Here is a 20,748-nt window from a genome sequence, read left to right as displayed (position 1 = left end):
TTGAATTGGATGCTATGATCAATTTGTTGCTTGATAATTGTTTTGAGATATAAAGGTAGTAATGTTAGGGTCATGCTAGTGGATAATTATGAAATGGAGAAATACCTTTTTTGAAGTTGGCAAGTCCCTTAGCATGCACGTATGGTAAAATTTGTGTGACAAATTTGTTGCATGAGGTGCTCTTTTGATTGTCTTCCTTATGAGTGGCAGTCGGGGACGAGCGATGGTCTTTTCCTACCAATCTATCCCTCTTGGGGCATGCGTAGTAGTACTTTGCTTCGAGGGCTAAGTAGACTTTTGCAATAAGTATATGAGTTCTTTATGACTAATGTGAGTCCATGGATATACGCACACTCATCCGTCCACTTTGCTAACTTTTCTTATTACCGCACAACTCTCGCGGGTATTGAACCCATTATTTACCTTCCTCAAAACAGCCACCATACCTACCTATTATGGCATTTCCAAGCCATTCCGAGATATATTGCCATGCAACTTTCCACCGTTCCGTTTATTATGACACGTTTCATCAGTGTCATATTGCTCTTTGCATGATCATGTAGTTGACATCGTATTTGTGGCAAGGCCACCTTCATAATTTTCGTACATATCGCTCTTGATTCATTGCATATCCCGGTACACCGCCGGAGGCATTCCTATAGAGTCATATCTTGTTCTAGCTTTGAGTTGTAATTCTTGAGTTGTAAATCCATAAAAGTGTGATGATCTTCATTATTAGAGCATTGTCTCAGTGAGGAAAGGATGATGAAGACTATGATTCCCCCAGAAGTCGGGATGAGACTTCGGACTTTACAAAAAAAAGAGAAAGGCCGAAAAAAAGGGGAGGCCAAAGAAAAAAAGAGAGAAAGAAAAAAGAAAAAGAAAAAAGAAAAAAGAAAAAAAAGAAAAAAAATGAGAGAAAAAGAGAGAAGGGACAATGCTACTATCTCTTTTTCCACACTTGTGCTTCAAAATAGCACCATGATCTTCATGATAGAGAGTCCCATATATTGTCACTTTCATATACTAGTGGGAATTTTTCATTATAGAACTTGGCTTGTATATTCCAATGAAGGGCTTCCTCAAAATGCCATAGGTCTTCATGAGCAAGCAAGTTGGATGCACACCCACTTAGTTTCTTTTTGTTGAGATTTCATATATTTATAGCTCTAGTGCATCCGTTGCATGGCAATTCCTTCTCACTCACATTGATATCTATTGATGGGCATCTCCATAGCCCGTTGATACGCCAAGTTGATGTGAGATTATCTTCTCCCTTTTTGTCCTTACAACCACCACCGTTTACCACCATAGTGCTATGTCCATGGCTTGCGCTCATATATTGCATGAGAGTTTAAAAAGCTGAAGCGCTTTAAAAAGTATGAAACAATTGCTCAGCTCGTCATCGGGGTTGTACATGATGGGAGTATTTTGTGTAATGGAGATGAAGCATGGCCTAACTATATGATTTTGTTGGGATAAGCTTTCTTTGGCTATGCTATTTTGATAGGACATGATTATTTGTTAGTATGCTTCGAAATATTATTATTTTTATATTTTATAAGATTTTATCTTGAATCATTTGGATCTGAACATTCATGCCACATTAAAGAAAATTACATTGATAATTATGCTAGGTAGCATTCCACATCAAAAATTCTGTTTTTATCATTTACCTACTCGAGGACGAGCAGGAATCAAGCTTGGGGATGCTTGATACGTCTCCAACGTATCTATAATTTTTTATTGTTCCATGCTATTATATTACCCCTTTTGGATGTTTATGGGCTTTATTTTACACATTTATATCATCTTTTGGACTAACCTATTAACCGGAGGCCCTGCCCGTATTGCTGTTTTTTTGCCTATTTCAGTATTTCGAAGAAAAGGAATATCAAACGGAGTCCAAACGGAATGAAACCTTCGGAGGCGTGATTTTTGGAACGAACGTGATCCAGAGGACTTGGAGTGCAAGTCAAGAAGCAGCCGAGGCGGCCACGAGATAGGAGCCCCCCCCTGTAGGGCGCGCCCCCTGTCTCGTGGGCACCTCGGTCGGCCACCGACGTACTTCTTCCTCCTATATAAGCCTACATACCCCGAAAACATCCAGGGAGCACCCAAAACACAATTTCCACCACCGTAACCTTCTGTATCCACGATATCCCATCTTGTAGCCTTCACCGACGTTCTGCCGGAGGGGGAATCGACCACGGAGGGCTTCTACATCAACACCATAGCCCTTCCAATGAGTTGTGAGTAGTTTACTACAGATCTACGGGTCCATAGTTATTAGCTAGATGGCTTCTTCTCTCTTTTTGGATCTCAATACAATGTCCCCCCTCTCTTGTGGAGATCTATTCGATGTAATCTATTCTTGCGGTGTGTTTGTCGAGATCCGGTGAATTGCGGTTTTATGATCAAGTTTATCTATGAATAATATTTGAATCTTCTCTGAATTCTTTTATGTATGATTGAGTTATCTTTGCAAGTCTCTTCGAATTATCAGTTTGCTTTGGCCTACAAGATTGATCTTTCTTGCCATGGGAGAAGTGCTTAGCTTTTGGTTCAATCTTGCGGTTTCCTTACCCAGTGACAGAAAAGGTTGCAAGGCACGTATTGTATTGTTGCCATTGACGATAAAAAGATGGGTTTTATATCATATTTCATGAGTTTATCCCTCTACATCATGTCATCTTGCTTAAGGCGTTACTCTGTTCTTATGAACTTAATACTCTAGATGCAGGCAGGAGTACGTCGATGTGTGGAGTAATACTAGTAGATGCAGGTAGGAGTCGGTCTACTTGTTGCGGACGTGATGCCTATATACACGATCATGCCTAGATAATCTCATAATTATTTGCTTTTCTATCAATTGCTCAATAGTAATTTGTTCACCCACCGTAATACTTATGCTATCTCGAGAGAAGCCTCTAGTGAAACCTATGGCCCCTGGGTCTATCTCTTATCATATTTGCTTCGAATCTACTTTTATTTGAATCTTTACTTTTTGCATCTATATTATAAAATACCAAGAATGTATTTATCTTATCATACTATCTCTATCAGATCTCACTTTCGCAAGTGGCCGTGAAGGGATTGACAACCCCTTTATTGCGTTGGTTGCGAGTTCTTGGTTTGTTTGTGTAGGTGCGTGGGACTTTTGAGGAGCCTCCTACTGGATTGATACCTTGGTTCTCAAAAACTGAGGGAAATACTTACGCTACTCTGCTGCATCACCCTTTCCTCTTCAAGGAAAACCAACGCAAGCTCAAGACGTAGCATAGCTGCCTTATAGTTTGCTCTTTATTTTTTTCCAAAAATCATTTCTAGGTACATAAGTATCTATTTAATCAGAGAAACACCAAAAAAAAACTCCAAAGATTCAACCACTAGCTAGGAACGGTTATTCCCGCCATTTTGACCGCATTTTGAAACGGGCATAAAAAATTCAAAAAAAATCAAAAAAATTGGAAAACCTTCGCATTGTGTCATTATATGTGGCAAAGTTCACAGGAAAAATAATAAATTTGTAATACGGTAATTATTTTAAAAAAGTGTTCTCAGAACTGAGCTATCATGTGTGAAGATTCATGGCTTTCAAGCCAAATGATCAATCTTATGGCCACATTCATGGCATAGTTTGTTCAAATGATCTCATATTGTGCACAAGGGTGCATCTTGGAATTCCAAACAATGTTGCCTAAGGGAGTTTTCCTTTTCATTGCACAAAAGAGCCATTTTCCATTTTTTGAGGGGCCCAAATGAGGTTTTTTTGTGAAGGACCTACCAAATAATTATTGCAAAATTGGACAAAATCATTTTTCTAAAATACTAGGCCATATTTAATGCACAATTGACCAAATGGTTGGGTGTAAAAAGTTTTGATTCACCTCTGGTGAAAAAGACAAATTCCGGCCGATTCTGTTGGAAACGGGTCAAATTTGAACTGCAGTTGCCTCATAGTTTGCTATTTATTTTTTCCAAAAATCATTTCTAGGTACATAAGTATCTATTTACTAAGAGATACATCAAAAGTTTTCCAAGATTCAACCACTAGCTAGGAACGGTCAAGCCCGTCGTTTTGACCCCATTTTGAAACGGGCATAAAAAAATTCAAAAAAATCAAAAAATTGGAAAACCTTCACATTGTGTCATTATAGGTGATCAAGTTTCCAGGAAAAATAATAACCTTGTAATATGGCAATTATTTTAAAAAAGTGTTCTCAGAAATGAGCTATCATGCGTGAAGATTCATGGCTTTCAAGCCAAATGATCAATCTTATGGCCACATTCAGGGCATAGTTTGTTCAAATGATCACATATTGTGCACAAGGGTGCATCTTGGGATTCCAAACAATGTTGCCTAAGGGAGTTTTCACTTTCATTGCATAAAAGAGCCATTTTCACTAGTAGAAAAGGGGGCATTGGTCCAGGCCGGGTCAGCCCATTATTCCCGGTTCAATCCAGAACCAGGACCAATGGGGGCATTGGACCCGGTTCGTTAGCCCCGGGGCCGGCCGGGCCACGTGGGCCATTGGTCCCGGTTCGTCTGGACCTTTTGGTCCCGGTTGGTAGGACGAACCAAGACCAATGTGCCTTGCTCCTGGCCCACCACCATTTGTCCCGGTTGGTGGCCTGAACCAGGACCAAAGGCTTCCCTTTAGTCCCGATTCAAGCCACGAACCGGGACCAATTAATTGCCTATATATACCCCGCGAGCAGAGCACTCTCACTGCTCTATTTTTCGTGGCCGGCGAGGAGAGAGCTTTTTGGTGCTCTAGCTCACCTCCTATGCACACGAGGTGTTTGATGGAATGCCCGAGCCACACTACTTAAGCTTTCTCCTCTCCAAGCTCCACCTCCAAGCTCCATTTTTCTCAATATTTGTCTAGGTTTAGCGGTCTGTCACGTCCCGTCCCCGTCTTCACCGCCCTCGATCGCCCGCGCCGATCTCGTCGCCGGCACCACCGTGGTGAGCCTCTTGTTCTTATCTTCTTTCTGAAAGGAAAAAAAACTCTTACTTGTATGTTTATATAGATACTTGTATAATTTTCTTACTTTTATTATTGCATCTTATATAGTGCGATGGTTTTGGTATCCGCCCCCGTCGGCCCTCGTCATGTCTATGATTCAGATGTGGTATATATTATCTTTTCATAACTATTGGTTCATTTATTGTTTATGACAATTATGCCGACCAACGTGACATAGATTTTATTTATCTAGGAGGTTGTTGAACCAGAAATTCCAACCGACCCTATTGTCGAGAGGTTAAATTTAGTTGAAGAAGAAAACAATTTATTGAAGGAAAAATTAGAAAAATTGAGGAGGAGAAGATGATATTGGAGTTGCATGTTGCAGATGTCGTCGATGATCACAAGATCAAGATCGATGCAATGCGCTTGAAGATTAGAAAGATTAGAAAATATGCCATTCATACTGAGGCTTGGTATCATTATGCCATTGGATCAATTGTTACATTGGTTGCGATTATGATCGCATTTGTTTTCGCATTGAAATGTTTTACATAGTTTTAGCATATGGTTTAATTAATTTAGATGCTCTGCAGAGCTTTATGTTGTTAGATGAGAACTATGTATGTACTTTGGTTTTAATGGGATGATGAACTTCTATTAATTTGGTCACTTAATTATCTATTCATAATGTTCTCTAATGATTTTTGACACACTTAATTATATATAATGCACGCAGATGAACCGGCAATGGATGTACGGTTCAAGACACACCTCCGAGTACATTAAGGGCGTGCATGATTTTCTCGAAGTGGCTGAGGCAAACAAGCAGAATGGTTTTATGTGTTGTCCATGCCCTATATGTGGGAAACGAAGTCTTACTCTGACCGGAAAATCCTCCACACCCACCTGCTTTACAAGGGTTTCATGCCACACTATAATGTTTGGACGAGGCACAGAGAAATAGGGGTTATGATGGAGGACGGCGAAGAAGAAGAGTACGATGACAACTATGTGCCCCCTGAATACGGTGATGCTACTGAAGATCAAGAGGAACCAGACGATGTGCACGATGATGCTGCAACGGGCGAATCTGCTGAAGATCAAGAGGAACCAGACGATGTGCCCGATGATGATGATCTCCGCCTGGTCATTGTCGATGCAAGGACACAATGCGAAAGTCAAAAGGAGAAGCTGAAATTCGATCGCATGTTAGAGGACCACAAAAAAAGGGTTGTACCCCAATTGCGAAGATGGCAACACAAAGCTCGGTATCGTACTGGAATTGCTGCAGTGGAAGGCAGAGAATGCTGTGCCTGACAAAGGATTTGAGAAGCTACTGAAAATATTGTTGAAGAAGAAGCTTCCAGAGATAACGAATTGCCCGACAGTACATACGCAGCAAAGAAGGTTGTATGCCCTCTAGGATTGGAGGTGCAGAAGATACATGCATGCCCTAATGACTGCATCCTCTTCCGCGGTGTGTACAAGGATTTGAAAGCATGCCCGGTATGCGGTGCATTACGGTATAAGATCAGACGAGATGACCCTGGTGATGTTGACGGCGAGCCCCCCAGGAAGAGGGTTCCTGCGAAGGTGATGTGGTATGCTCCTATAATACCACGATTGAAACGTCTGTTCAGAAACAGAGAGCAAGCCAAGTTGATGCGATGGCACAGTGAGGACCGTAAGAAAGACGGGAAGTTGAGAGCACCCGCTGACGGGTCGCAGTGGAGAAAAATCGAGAGAAAGTACTGGGATGAGTTTGCAAGTGAGCCAAGGAATGTATGGTTTGCTTTAAGCGCGGATGGCATTAATCCTTTCAGGGGGCAGAGCAGCAATCACAGCACCTGGCCCATGACTCTATGTATGTATAACCTTCCTCCTTGGATGTGCATGAAGAGGAAGTTCATTATGATGCCAGTTCTCATCCTAGGCCCTAAGCAACCCGGCAACGACATTGATGTGTACCTAAGGCCATTAGTTGAAGAACTTTTATAGCTGTGGAATGGAAACGGTGTACGTACGTGGGATGAGCACAAATAGGAGGAATTTAACCTAAAGGCGTTGCTGTTCGTGACCATCAATGATTGGCCCGCTCTCAGTAACCTTTCAGGACAGACAAACAAGGGATACCACGCATGCACGCACTGTTTACTTGACACCGATAGTATATACCTGGCAAGCTGCAGGAAGAATGTGTACTTGGGCCATCGTCGATTTCTTCCGGCCAACCATCAATGTCGAAATAAAGGCAAGCATTTCAAAGGTGAGGCAGATCACCGGAAGAAGCCTGCCATGCGTACCTGTGATCACGTACTTGCTATGGTCAATGATTTACACATAATCTTTGGAAAGGGTCCCCGCGCACTAGCTGTTCCGAGTGACGCTGGGGGACACGCACCCATGTGGAAGAAGAAATCTATATTTTGGGACCTACCCTACTGGAAAGACCTATAGGTTCGCTCTTCGATCGACGTGATGCACGTGACGAAGAACCTTTGCGTGAATCTTCTAGGCTTCTTGGGCGTGTATGGGAAGACAAAAGATACAGCTGAGGCATGGGAGGACCTACAACGTTTGCACGAAAAAGACGGCATGCCTCTAAAGCAGTATGAAGGTCCTGCCAGCTATGCTCTTACCAAAGAACAGAAGGAAATCTTCTTTGAATGCCTGCTTAGTATGAAGGTCCCGACTGGCTTCTCGTCTAATATAAAAGGAATAATAAATATAGCAGAGAAAAAGTTTCAGAACCTAAAGTCTCATGACTGCCACGTGATTATGATGCAACTGCTTCCGGTTGCATTGAGGGGGCTTCTATCGGAAAACGTCCGATTAGCCATTGTGAAGCTATGTGCATTCCTCAATGCAATCTCTCAGAAGGTGATCGATCCAGAAATCATACCAAGGCTAAGGAGTGATGCGGTGCAATGTCTTGTCAGTTTCGAGCTGGTGTTCCCACCATCCTTCTTCAATATCATGATGCACGTCCTAGTTCATCTAGTTGACGAAATTGTCATTCTGGGCCCCGTATTTCTACACAATATGTACCCCTTTGAGAGGTTCATGGGAGTCCTAAAGAAATATGTCCGTAACCGCGCTAGGCCAGAAGGAAGCATCTCCATGGGCCATCAAACAGAGGATGTCATCGGGTTTTGTGTTGACTTCATTCCCTGGCCTTAAGAAGATAGGTCTCCCTAAATCGTGGTATGAGGGGAGACTGACTGGAAAAGGCACGCTTGGAAGGGACTCAATAATATGCACGGACGAATATTCTTGGTCTCAAGCACACTACATAGTTCTACAGAACTCTACCTTGGTGACCGCGTATGTCGATGAACACAAGAACAGTCTGTGCTCCAAACACCCGGAGCAGTGCGACGACTGGACTACATGTGAACACATCAGGACTTTCAGCAGTTGGTTGGAAGCACGTATCAGAGGTGACAACACTGTTTGTGATGAGCTGTACTTGTTGTCCAGGGGACCATCTTTGACTGTATTGATTTGACAAGGATACGAGATAAATGGGAATACATTTTACACGATTGACCAAGATCAAAAGAGCACCAACCAAAACAGCGGTGTCCGCTTTGATGCAACAACCGAGAGGGGAAAGGACACATATTATGGTAACATAGTGGACATATGGGAACTTGACTACGGAGTAGATTTTAAGGTCCCTTTGTTTAAGTGCAAATGGGTCAATCTGTCAGGAGGCGGGGTACAGGTAGACCCACAGTACGGAATGACAACAGTGGATATGAAAAATCTTGGGTACACTGATGAACCGTTCGTCCTAGCCAATGATGTGGCACAGGTTATCTATGTGAAGGACATGTCTACCAGACCGAGAAAGAGAAAAGATAAGGAAGCGAATACATCATACGATGAGCCAATGCACCACATAGTTCTTTCAGGAAAAAGGGACATCGTGGGAGTGGAGGACAAGACAGACATGTCTGAAGATTATGAAAAGTTTCATGAAATTTCTCCCTTCAAATTCAAGGCTGACCTCAGCATCCTGATAAAGATGAAGATTATCCATGGTTACGGCGCAATAAGCAAATGACACAAGCGAAGAAAAAGTGAAGACTTTCTCTCGCAACTATTATGATGATACCATTCCAACTTTGTAACTGACGAGTATGATACCATTGTCCGTTTTGTACATGCACATGCTATGTGGGTCAATTTATGATACCATGCCAACTTTCAACTTTTTCAGAGTTCATTTGAAATGCTTTAATGTCTTATGGTTCGGCCCTCGTAATAATTAAAAATAGCAACAATAAGTATTTTGTTGTAAGTAGAAACAAAATAAAATAATAAAGCAAGAAAGAAAACAAAAAAACAAAAAAAGTGTTTTCAAATTTGAAAACTAATGGCACTAACAGAAAGTTTATAATTTTCCTAAAACTAAAGCAAAATCAATTAAAAAATAAAGCAAAAAAACAAAAGAAAATAAATAATGCAGAAAACAAAAGAAAAAACAACAATAAGTATTTTGTTGTAAGTAGAAACAAAATAAAATAAATAAAGCAGGAAAGAAAACAAAAAAACAAAAAAAGTGTTTTCAAATTTGAAAACTAATGGCACTAACAGAAATTTTATAATTTTCCTTAAACTAAAAGCAAAAACAATTAAAAAAATAAAGCAAAAAACAAAAGAAAATAAATAATGCAGAAAACAAAAGAAAAAAACAACAATAAGTATTTTGTTGTAAGTAGAAACAAAATAAAATAAATAAAGCAAGAAAGAAAACAAAAAAAGTGTTTTCAAATTTGAAAACTAATGACACTAACAGAAAGTTTATAATTTTCCTAAAACTAAAAGCAAAAACAATTAAAAAATAAAGCAAAAAACAAAAGAAGATAAATAATGCAAAAAACAAAAGGAAAAAACTAGAAAATAAATAAATATAGCAACAATAAGTAAAGAAAACAAAAAAACAAAAAAAATGCCTCCTACTGGGACCCCACGGCCTGAATACGACAAGAAACCATACTATGGGCCAGGATTCAGGCCCGCAGTAGGCCCAGAAGGCCCATCAGGCAAAGCAATAGCAAGTAGGCCCGAAATCCTGCGGTGGAGAGGAGCTCGAGAGGGGTGCGGCAGTGGGGCTTATAAACCATTGCGCACCCCTCTCGACTAGCGAGGTGGGACTAAACTTTGGCCCCGAGGCGGGCAGCACAGATGCCTTTGGTCCCGGTTGGTGGCACCAACCGGGACTAAATGGTGGGCATTAGTCCCGGTTGGTGCCACCAACCGGGACCGAGGCCTTTGGTCCCGGTTGGTGGCACCAACCGGGACTAAAGGGTGCATTAGTCCCGGTTGGTGCCACCAACCGGGACCAATGCCCTTCGTATATATACAGCACTTGGCAGTTTTCGCCAAAATCCATCTGTTTCTTCTCGCCTCGACGCCTCTGCTCCTCGTCGCCGTCGCCGCCGAGCCCTGCCCCGACGCCGTCAAACTGGTCCACCTCGTCGTCGCCGCCGCCGAGCCACTGCCCCGACACCGTCGTCGCGCCCGCCGCCCCTGCCGGCCCGACCCCGTCGCCGTCGCCGCGCGCGCCGCCCCTGCCCCGACCCCGTCGCCGCACGCGCCGCCCCTGCCCCGACCCCGTCGCCATCGCCGCGCGCGCCGCCCCTTCCCCAACCCCGTCGTCGTCGCCCCGACCACACGCCGCCGCCTTCGGTCCGGCCGCCGGCGCCCTTTCCTCTTATTTTTTTGCATTTTATGTATATGTTCTCTGTGTATATATATGTATATGTTCTCTATGTATATATGTTCATATATGCAAAAGTTAGATTTTAGAAAAACTTTATATATGCAAAAGTTTATATCTGCAAAAGTTTATACATATATGTAAGTATATATGTATTTATAGATGTATGTATGTGGATACATGAGGGGGGTCGATATACCCCCTCTCCGATAGCATTTTTGTGCATTTTAGGTTAGTGTATATATATGTTGATGTATATATGCAAAAGATAGATTTTTAGAAAAAATACTATTTTTTCTGTTGATGATATGATGAAGTTTTTTTTCATATATGCATTTTTTCATATATGTATTATTTTTTTAAGTTGTTAATTAGTAGATATCGATTTTAGGTTCGTGCATTTTATCACTGATTTTAGGTTAGTTGATCAATTTAGTGCATTTTATGTTTGTTGCATTTTAGGACAGTGCATTTTATGTTAGTGGAGAGGAAAAAGTAAAATAAGGAAAAGGAAAATAAGTAGAGAAAGAAGGAGAAGAAGAAGGAGAAGACGAGGAGAGGAAGAAGAGAAAGAAGAAGAAAAAAAGAGGAGAAGAAGAAGGAATAGAGGAGCTTCTTCTCCTTTTTTTCTCCTCTTTTTTTTCTTCTTCTTCTTAATTTTTATCGGGAACGAGGGTGTCGAGGATCGCCGAGGGGTCGAGGGTCGGGAACTAGGGTAGAGGGTCGAGGGTCATTAAGGGGTCAAGGGTCGAGGGTTTCAGGGTCGAGGGTTCGAGGTTTCTAGGGTCGAGGGATCGAGAGGGTCGAAGGAAGAAAAGAGGAAGAAGGAAGAAAGAACAAGAAAAAGAATGAGACGAAAAAAGGAAAATAAGAAGATGAAGAAGAGGAGGGGAAGAAGAGGAGAAATAAATAAGAAGAGGAAAAAAGAAGAAAAAGAAGAGGAGAATAAGAAAGGAATAGAGTAGAAGAAGAAAAAATAGAAATTTTTTCTATTTTTTCTTCTTCTCCTCTATTCCTTTCTTCCTCTCATCTTTTTTTTTCTTCTTATTCCTTCTTCCTTCTTCCTCTTTTCTTCCTTTTCCTTAATTATTTTCCTTTCTCGTCGTTGTCGATATAACCCCCTCGAGATAACTTCGACATGAGGGGCGGTCGATATAAATACCCCCCCTCGGCCCTCTCGCTCGACCAAAACTCTCGAGGACACCCAAACCCTAGAGAGAAAACGATGTTGGTCTCCTACCCCCTCCCGCCGCACCCCTAACCGACAAATTAACTCTCTCGAAGCGTTGTTGTGTCGAGGCGACCCCGAACCCTAGAGAAGCAGCGTTGAGGCCACTAACATGATTCCTTATTGTGATTAGCTGGCTAGTTCTACGTTTGCCATCTGTACCATATATAAACATGTTGTAAATATTTGCAGAAACTATGGAGCACTACCGAGACGAAGAAACAGAAGCGATATTGAGGGACATAATCGCAAATGGAAGGGATGAAGTTGCGTCATTTCTCCTCGACTCCGTTGGTCAGCTGGAAGAACGGGGTGAAGAAGAGGGCTATGTTCATGATGGCTTCGGCCCATTAATGCCGGTACAAGAATAGGACTATGTTCATGATGGCTCCGATGACACAATGGAGGAACAAGAAGGAGACCGTGTTGACTGCTCCGGTGACCGAACCGATCCCGACCAGGTATATATATATTAGTTAAGCCCGTGCTGACTAGTTAATTGATGCTTCCATTGTTTTGGTATATGTACACATATTAATTACTCTCATCTTTCTTCCTTATAATTTCTAGCCCTCCGGGTCGAGCACAACTTCGGTAAGGAGACGAGGCCCGAAGAAAAAGTTGAGCTCGGATGAAAAGTTTGAGATCATAGAAATCGCGCCCGACGGCGAACCGATTGAACCCATCCGGACAAGGAAGGCATTTTCTTCTCAGTGTGGGGTTGTTGTTAGGGACAAGATCCCGATCAGCATCCAGCAATGGTATAAGCCTAAGGAGGAAGACGCTGAGGTGTCTTATGTCAATGATATGCAGAAAGAAGATCTTTGGACTCAGCTGAAGGCAAATTTCACCCTACCGCCAGATGAGGATCCAAAGAAGCCAGTTAAAGAGGAATTAATCAAGTCTTGTGCTCTTAAGAAGATGGCAACCTAATGAGGAAGTGGAGGAAAGAGCTGAACCAGTTTGTCAAAGATAAAAAGACACCAGAATTCATTAGCAAATATGAGAAGATCAAAGATCACTGCCCCGCATTTCTGGCCCACAAGACATCGGAAAAGAGTAAGAAGATGTCGGAGACAAACAAGAAAAATGCTGCGAAGAAGACGCTCCACCATCGCACGGGGTCAGGTGGCTACCTGCAAGCCCGGCCTAATTGGTCCAAGGCTGAGAATAATCTGCTTGAAAAAGGGATCGAACCAGAGACAATGAGATGGCCAGACCATTGCCGGACTTGGTTCTTCGGGTCTGGCGGAACCTTGGACCTTGTAACAGAGTTTTGTCAGTGGACGGACGAGCAACTGGAAATACCAGTCAAGAACCTTCGACACTATATCGATGCAGCGCAGCGAGGGACGTTCCTTCCAAACAGGGAGAAGGACGAGCTCACAATGGCCCTTGGGAATCCTGAGCACCCTGGACAGACACGAGGCACGCCAGGCTCCATTCCATGGAAGGTTGGTTTTCCGGACGCAGGGGGTTACAAAACCCACGAGAGGAGGAAGAAACTGGAGCAGGACCAACTGCAGGCGCTGCACGAAAGGGTAATGGGGCTAGAGGATCGAGAAGAGGAACGAGAAGCAGCAGATCGCAGCAAACGACCTGCCGAAGCTTCCCCCGAAGCTACCCCGCCATCTCAGCGGAGAAGCAGCGTGGCTTCCACCGAGCTACTTTAGCCGGAGCATGTCTTGACGGCTCCTGCCAGCTATCCCGTGGATGGTATCACGGAGTCTCAAAATTGCCACATGATGGCGCGATGGATGACTTTGAAGGTCAAGGCGGCTGTTGGCCAAGTTTATCCTAGTGGACCCGGCACAACTTATCACTGCCAGCCAATTCCAAAAGGATATGCTAAGGTGATGGTGGATGAAATAACGGAGGGATTTGAGGACCTCGTGCTTGACCACCCTACCGGTGAAGGGGAGACTAGGCTGGGTTCTGCTCTGAAGACTCCATGCCTATGGAAGAAGGAGCTCATCAACCTTCTCAACTGGACGCCTCCGCCTCCTCCTCCTTCTCCGGCGAGTCAGGGCACTCCTCCTCCTCCACCGCCTCCTCCTCTGGTGAGTGACTATCAGGGCATGCGTGGCGGCACTCCGCCTCCTTCTCTGGCGCATGGTGGCACTCCGCCTCCTTCTCCGCCTGCGCCGGCGCTCCCGAGCAGCCAGCAGCATCCTCCTTCTCCACCTCGCCAGCAAGGGCGGAAGAGACCCGCCGCCGCCCCGGCTGCTCTGGCGCGTCGTACTCCTTCTCCTCCGCCTCGTAAGCAAGCACGAAAGAAGACAGACGCTGCAGCCGCTCCGTTTGCTCTGGCGTCTAGCAGCACAACCAGAGGTGGGAGGCAATATAAATACGGTCCATCATCTCTCAAGCCTCTAGAGAAGTTACCGTACGAGAGGTCCGAGGAGGAAAACGATACAATTGTGCGGACCCATGTGAAGGAGTTATTTGAAGGGGTGAAAACAAAGAGACATCCACCTTCGGAGGAGAAGGTAGATCCGGTGAAAGCAAAGCGCACTATCGATGCCCTGAGGAAACCACCAAAGTCTCCGCCGAGAACCAACTATGAGCGCATTACTGAACAGACATATCTCCAAGCCCAGCGGTCGGGAACTACTGTCAGTGCTAAAAGGTTAAAAGAACGAGCAAAGGGTAAAAAATTGCCCAGCTCGGCGAACAAGCACATCAATCGTGCCCCCCGCTCAATGTGTCTAATGCTCCGGGGACGGTGGCCGGTTATGGCAATCTTGACGATTACCTGCCTAACGATGCACTTCCTGATTTCTTGGAGGTGGACGGACACAGATACGAGTACGGGAAGCCTCTCGTCAAAGATGAAAAATCTCTGACAACAATGATGCAAAGATTCCATAATTGGTACAAGGAAACCTGCAGAGAGTCTGAGGGTAAGAATGCTTTGTATCTGCATATTAAAGAGGAGCAAGATCTCGTTGCAAATGATCTGTTGACTGTTCCATTTGAGGAGTTCTTCGAGTTCTTCAATCAAAAGGCCCTCGGTAAATTAATGGTCTTTTGCTACTGCCTGTAAGTACTATTTCTGTCATTAAGTCTCTATATATAGCTCGGCTCTTTCATTGCATGTATTTATAATTAATTATCCTCAATATATTATGCAGATTGAAGATCGTCGAGTGCAAAAAACAAGAAATTTATGATATTGGGTTCATTAACACAAATATAATAGATGTATTTCTAGTTGAAAACAACATCAAAGAGGCCGAGGACAACTTGCTACAATCGTTGATCAAAAATCAAAACAAAGATACCATACTCTTTCCTTACAACGGCCCGTGAGTGTTACTATCATGTGCATATTCGGTTTCCCTTATTACTCAAGCGAGCTTATAGTAATGTAATTGATGAGTTATGCATGCGTGCGCAGGTACCACTATATTCTTCTAGAGATTAAGCTTGAGCGTGGACTAGTAACCGTCTTAGACTCGAGACGGAAAGATCCCAAAACCTATGCGGACATCACTGAAATGCTCAACAAGTAAGTTCAATCGATCATTATCGCACCATATCGGCAACTTTTTGTTCATTTCCTGATATCTCAAGTAATAATAATTATTTTCTTTGTCTTGCAGGGTTTGGAAACAGTTCACCGCAGAAGCTCCGGGACTGCCGAAGGAGCTGCGATATAAATACCCGAAAGTAAGTACTACTGGCTAGCTAGTTGCGCGCATGTCCCGTTGATTCTATAGCTATACTTTCATCAATGCCATTTATAATGCTTCATTATCAGTTTGATTGACCTCTATTTCTCGTAAAGTGCTTGTGGCAGGAGGAAGGGAATGATTTCTGTGGATACTACGTGTGCGAGTTCATCCACACCGCGACTTTGAAAAACAAGCGGGGCTACTCTAGAAGACAATATGAAGTACGTAAGCAATAATATTCACAATTTCATTTTATTACACCATCATTTCTGTTGCGTTTCATTCATATATATGTATTAATTAACCCCCTTCTTCAAATTAGACGTGGCAGATGCGGGATGAACTCCTAGAACCAGATCGCATGAAAGCAGTTCAAGAGGAATTGGCGGGATTCTTTCTTGACCACCTCATCAGTAAAACCGGAGAATGCCATGTGGAAATTGATTTCAAATGCTAGGGGTTTGTAATTAAGAGATCTTATACATATTGTACATGTATGTAGCCAGTAGCATCGGATACATGATACAAAAACTTGTTGTTCGACCAATCTCTCAGAGAAGGAGAGGTCGATCGATCACTTCTCTCGGTATGCATGACGAACTTCTGTACTGAATGGTTCTCTCGATCACTTATCTATATATAGTACGTAGCGTCGACCAAGCACGGACATAAGAGAGCACACTTCTCTCTATTAATTAGCTAGCTAACACAATATATGAAACACCTAAATTAACCCCCCAAAACCCCCAACCCCCCCCCTTCTTTAAAAAACAAAAACCCCAGCCACTGGAATGCTGACGTGTGGATGCCTTTTGGTCCCGGTTGGAGCCACCAACCGGGACCAAAGGCCCCCTCACTGGGCTCGGCGCACAGGGCCACGTGGAGGCACATTGGTCCCGGTTCTGGATTGAACCGGGACTAATGGGTGGAGGTATTAGTAACGGCCCATTAGTCCCGGTTCATGAACCGGGACTAAAGGCCCTTATGAACCAGGACTATTAGGTGTTTTTCTACTAGTGTTTCCATTTTTCGAGTGCCCCAAATGAGGTTTTTTTGTGAAGGACCTACCAAATAATTACTGCAAAATTGGACCAGATCATTTTTCTAAAATACTAGGCCACATTTAATGCACAATTAACCAAATGCTTGGGTGTAAAAAGTTTTGATCCACCTCTGGTGAAAAAGACAAATTCCTGCCGATTCAGTTAGAAACAGGTCAAATTTAAACTGCAGCTGCCTCATACTTTGCTATTTATTTTTTCCAAAAATCATTTCTAGGTACATAAGTATCTATTTAATCAAAGAAACATCAAAAGTTTTCCAAGATTGAACCACTTCATAGGAATGGTCAAGCCCGCCGTTTTGACCGCATTTTGAAGCGGGCATAAAAATTAAAAAAAAGTGTTCTCAGAAATGAGCTATCGTGCGTGAAGATTCATGGCTTTCAAGCCAAATGATCAATCTTATGTCCACATTCATGGCATAGTTTGTTCAAATGATCTCATATTGTGCACAAGGGTGCATCTTGGAATGGCAAACAATGTTGCCTAAGGGAGTTTTCACTTTCATTGCACAAAAGAGCCATTTTCCATTTTTCGAGTGCCCCAAATGAGGTTTTTTGTGAAGGACCTACCATATATTTGTTGCAAATTTGGACCAAATCAAATTTATAAAATACTAGGCCATATTTAATCCACAATTTACAAAATGGTTGGGTGTCAAAAGTTTTGATCCACCTCCGGTGAAAAAGACAAATTCCCGCCGATTCAGTTGGAAGCGGGTCAAATTTGAACTGCAGCTGCCTCATAGTTTGCTATTTATTTTTTTCAAAAAATCATATCTAGTTACATAAGTACCTATTTAATCATAAATACATGGTTTGGTGGCGATACGTCGAGGTTTGGACCATGGCCGAGGGCCCCAACTCTAGAGCGCGTACACTCGCATGCCCGCCTCGTGGCCACCTCGTGACCGTGGCGTTGCCATGTGTTCTAGGCTGCCTAGGCATGTCTAGTGGGTTGGGAACTCCACAGGTAAGTGCTAGGAAGAAAATCACAACATAAGATTCTCACGAGGAGACCGATCGATGCTCAAACATGAATAAGCAGCCAAGTGTTTGATTAGCGGTACGGGAAATGCACATGGCTAATGGGTGTGAGTTTTGCTGAGGATGATGAATTACTAAGAAGACCGTCTTCACAAATTTTCAGCTCAAAAGGAGGAGCCTAAGTGGTACTTGATTTGCAAATTACCACACTGGACATAAATACGAATGTTGAAGCCGGGCTCAAAATAATGAATGGATTGAGCTGGCATTTGGTGGAGGATGGTTATTTGGGTAGAGGAAAGCACTATATAAAATGGATACCATGTGGACATGCTAAAGTGGTACTTCCTTCACAAAGTGTTTTTCTGAACAGAATAGGAAAATGAATATATTGAATTATTTTTGAACTACGCAAGGAAGGTTTTTTACATATTTGATGAAGATATGACCCGAAGAATTTATGAGATTTTTTTGGGAATTTTGGGAATGACAGAAATATAGGTTGCTTCACAACCTAGGGCAAAAACTGCCACATGGACATGACACATAGGCAAAACTGATGAGGTGGCGCCTAGTCATAGCAACCCACCACAATTTACAAGGTTATGACCATCTATATTGTTCATGATCAGCTAGAAATAAGGCAGCGGAGCAGTGCTATCTGCTTTATGACCATTTCGTGTAAGGAAATTACGACCTTTCTGACCAAAATGGTCATTATTGTTTAGGGTTTGGAGCCCCCCGAATAGCTTTTGACCAATTGGTCTGAAATGGTCATAGATCTATGACCAATTCTTCCAGGGTCACTGAAAGAAGGTCACTAGTTGACATATTTCTTGTAGTGTATGATGGCTCCGGTCACCAAATGACGGTGGAAGGAGACCGTCATGACGGCTCCGGTGACCGGTCGGAGTCCGGTCAGGTATATATGTTAGTTAAGCCTGTGCTGACTAGCTAATCAATGCATTAATTGCTTTGGTATGTACACATATTAAGTCTCTTATTTCTTCTTTTCTAGCCCTCCGTATCGAGCGAAACTTCGGTAACGAGACGAGGCCCGAGGAAAAAGTTGCACCAGGATGAAAGGTTCACGATCACACCAATCGCGCGCGATGGACAACCGATTGAACCCATCTGTACCAACGAAGCATTTTCTGCTTAGTGCGGGGTTCTTGTTAGGGACATGATCCCGATCAGCATCCACCAATGGTATAAGTCTAAGAACAAAGACCCTCAGGTGTCTTATGTCAACGATAGGCAGAAAGATGATCTTTGGACTGCGCTGAAGGCAAATTTCACCTTACCGCCAGAGGAGGATCGAGAGAAGCCATCTATAGAGCCATTGGTCAAGGCTCATGCTCTTAAGAAGATGCAGATCTATTCAGGAGGTGGAAGAATGAGTTGAAAACAATGTTTGTCAACAAAGACAAGACTCGAGAATTCACCGGCCGATTTGAGAAGATAAGAGATCACTAGGGCGCATTTTTGGCCCACAAGACATTGGAAAAGAGTAAGAAGATGTTAGTGAAAACAAGAAAAATGCTACAAAGAAGGAGCTTCACCATCGCACGGCAGGTGGCTACCTCAAAGCCCGGCTGTTGTGGGACAAGGCTGAGAATGACCTGCTTGATAAAGGGGTCGAACCAGAGACACTGAACTGGCCAGAACATTCAATGACTTGGTTCTTTGGTTGGGGGAACCTTGGACCCTGAAACAAGGAAGTGCCTTGGACGAACCAGCAACTGGAGATACCCGTCAGGAAGCTTCAGGAGTATATCGCCGCAGCGCAGCAAGGGACGTTCGTTCCTGATAGAGAGAACGACAAGCTCACACTGGCCCTCGGGGAGCCTGAGCACCATGGACGTACATGAGGCATGCCAGGCTCTGTTTCACGGAATGCTGGGTTTCCCGAGGCAAGCGGTTACAAAACTCGAGAGAGGAGGAGGAAAGTGGAGCAGACCAAACTGCAGAAGCTGCATGCAAGGGGACAAGCGCTAGAGGAAAAGGATAGCCAGCGACATGACGGAGCTACCCCAGAAGCTACCCTGCCATCTCAGCGGAGAAGCAGCACGGCTCCCACAAAGCTCCTTCAGCAGTCTGACTTCACGGCTCCTGCTAGCTACCCCGTGGATACTATCACGAAGGCTCAACATTGCCACCTTATGACACAATGGCAGAACTTCAAAGTCATGGCGGCTGTCGGCTCTATTGCACCTCTTGAACCTGGCGCAACTTTTCACTGCCACAGATTCCAGAAGGAACTCGAGCTGTGATGGTGGATCAAATAATGGAGGGATTTGAGGAGCTCGAGCTTGACCACCCTACCAGTGAAGGGAGACTCGGCTGGGTCGTGCTCTGAAGACTCCATGTCTATGGCGGAAGGAGCTCATCAACCTTCCAAACTGGACGACTCCGCCTCCTCCTCCGGCGAGTCAGGGAACTCCGCCTCCTCCTCTGCCTCCTCCTCCGGCGAGTGATCAGGGCACTCTGCCTCCTTCTCTGCCTGCTCCGGCGTGTTGCGGCACTCGGCCTCCTTCTCCACCTGCGCCGGCATGTCCGAGCAGCCCGCCTCCTCCTCTGCCTTGTCAGCAAGGGCGGAAGAGAGACGTCGCCGCTCTGGCTGCTCTGGTGCATCGTAGCACTCCCACTACTTCTCTGCCTCGTATGCAACAAAGGAAGACAGTCGTCGCTGCTCCGGCCGCTCCGGCATCTAGCAATACAGCCAGAGGCGGGAGACAATACATATTCGGTCCATCTCTCAAGCCTCTAGAGAAGTTACTATACGAGAGGAACATGGAGGAAAATGCAGAGATCTATCAAGCCCAAGTGAGGGACTTCCTTGAAAACACAAAGAGATAAGAAACATCCACCTCTGGAGGAGAAGATAGATTCGGTGAAACTGAAGCACACTTTGGATGCCCTGAAGCAACCACCACCGCCTCCACCGGATGACAACCATGTCCGCGCTATTAAAAAGGAAGCACAAGAAGCGCACCGGTCAGGAACTACTTCAAGTGACAAAAGGTCACAAGAACGAAGAAGTGGGAAAAAATCCCCAGCTCGGCAAACATGCAAACCAATCGTGCCCCTCC

Source organism: Triticum aestivum, chromosome 3B, assembly GCF_018294505.1.
Source record: "Triticum aestivum cultivar Chinese Spring chromosome 3B, IWGSC CS RefSeq v2.1, whole genome shotgun sequence".
Taxonomy (NCBI): domain Eukaryota; kingdom Viridiplantae; phylum Streptophyta; class Magnoliopsida; order Poales; family Poaceae; genus Triticum; species Triticum aestivum.
Note: the sequence above shows the minus strand (reverse complement) of the source record.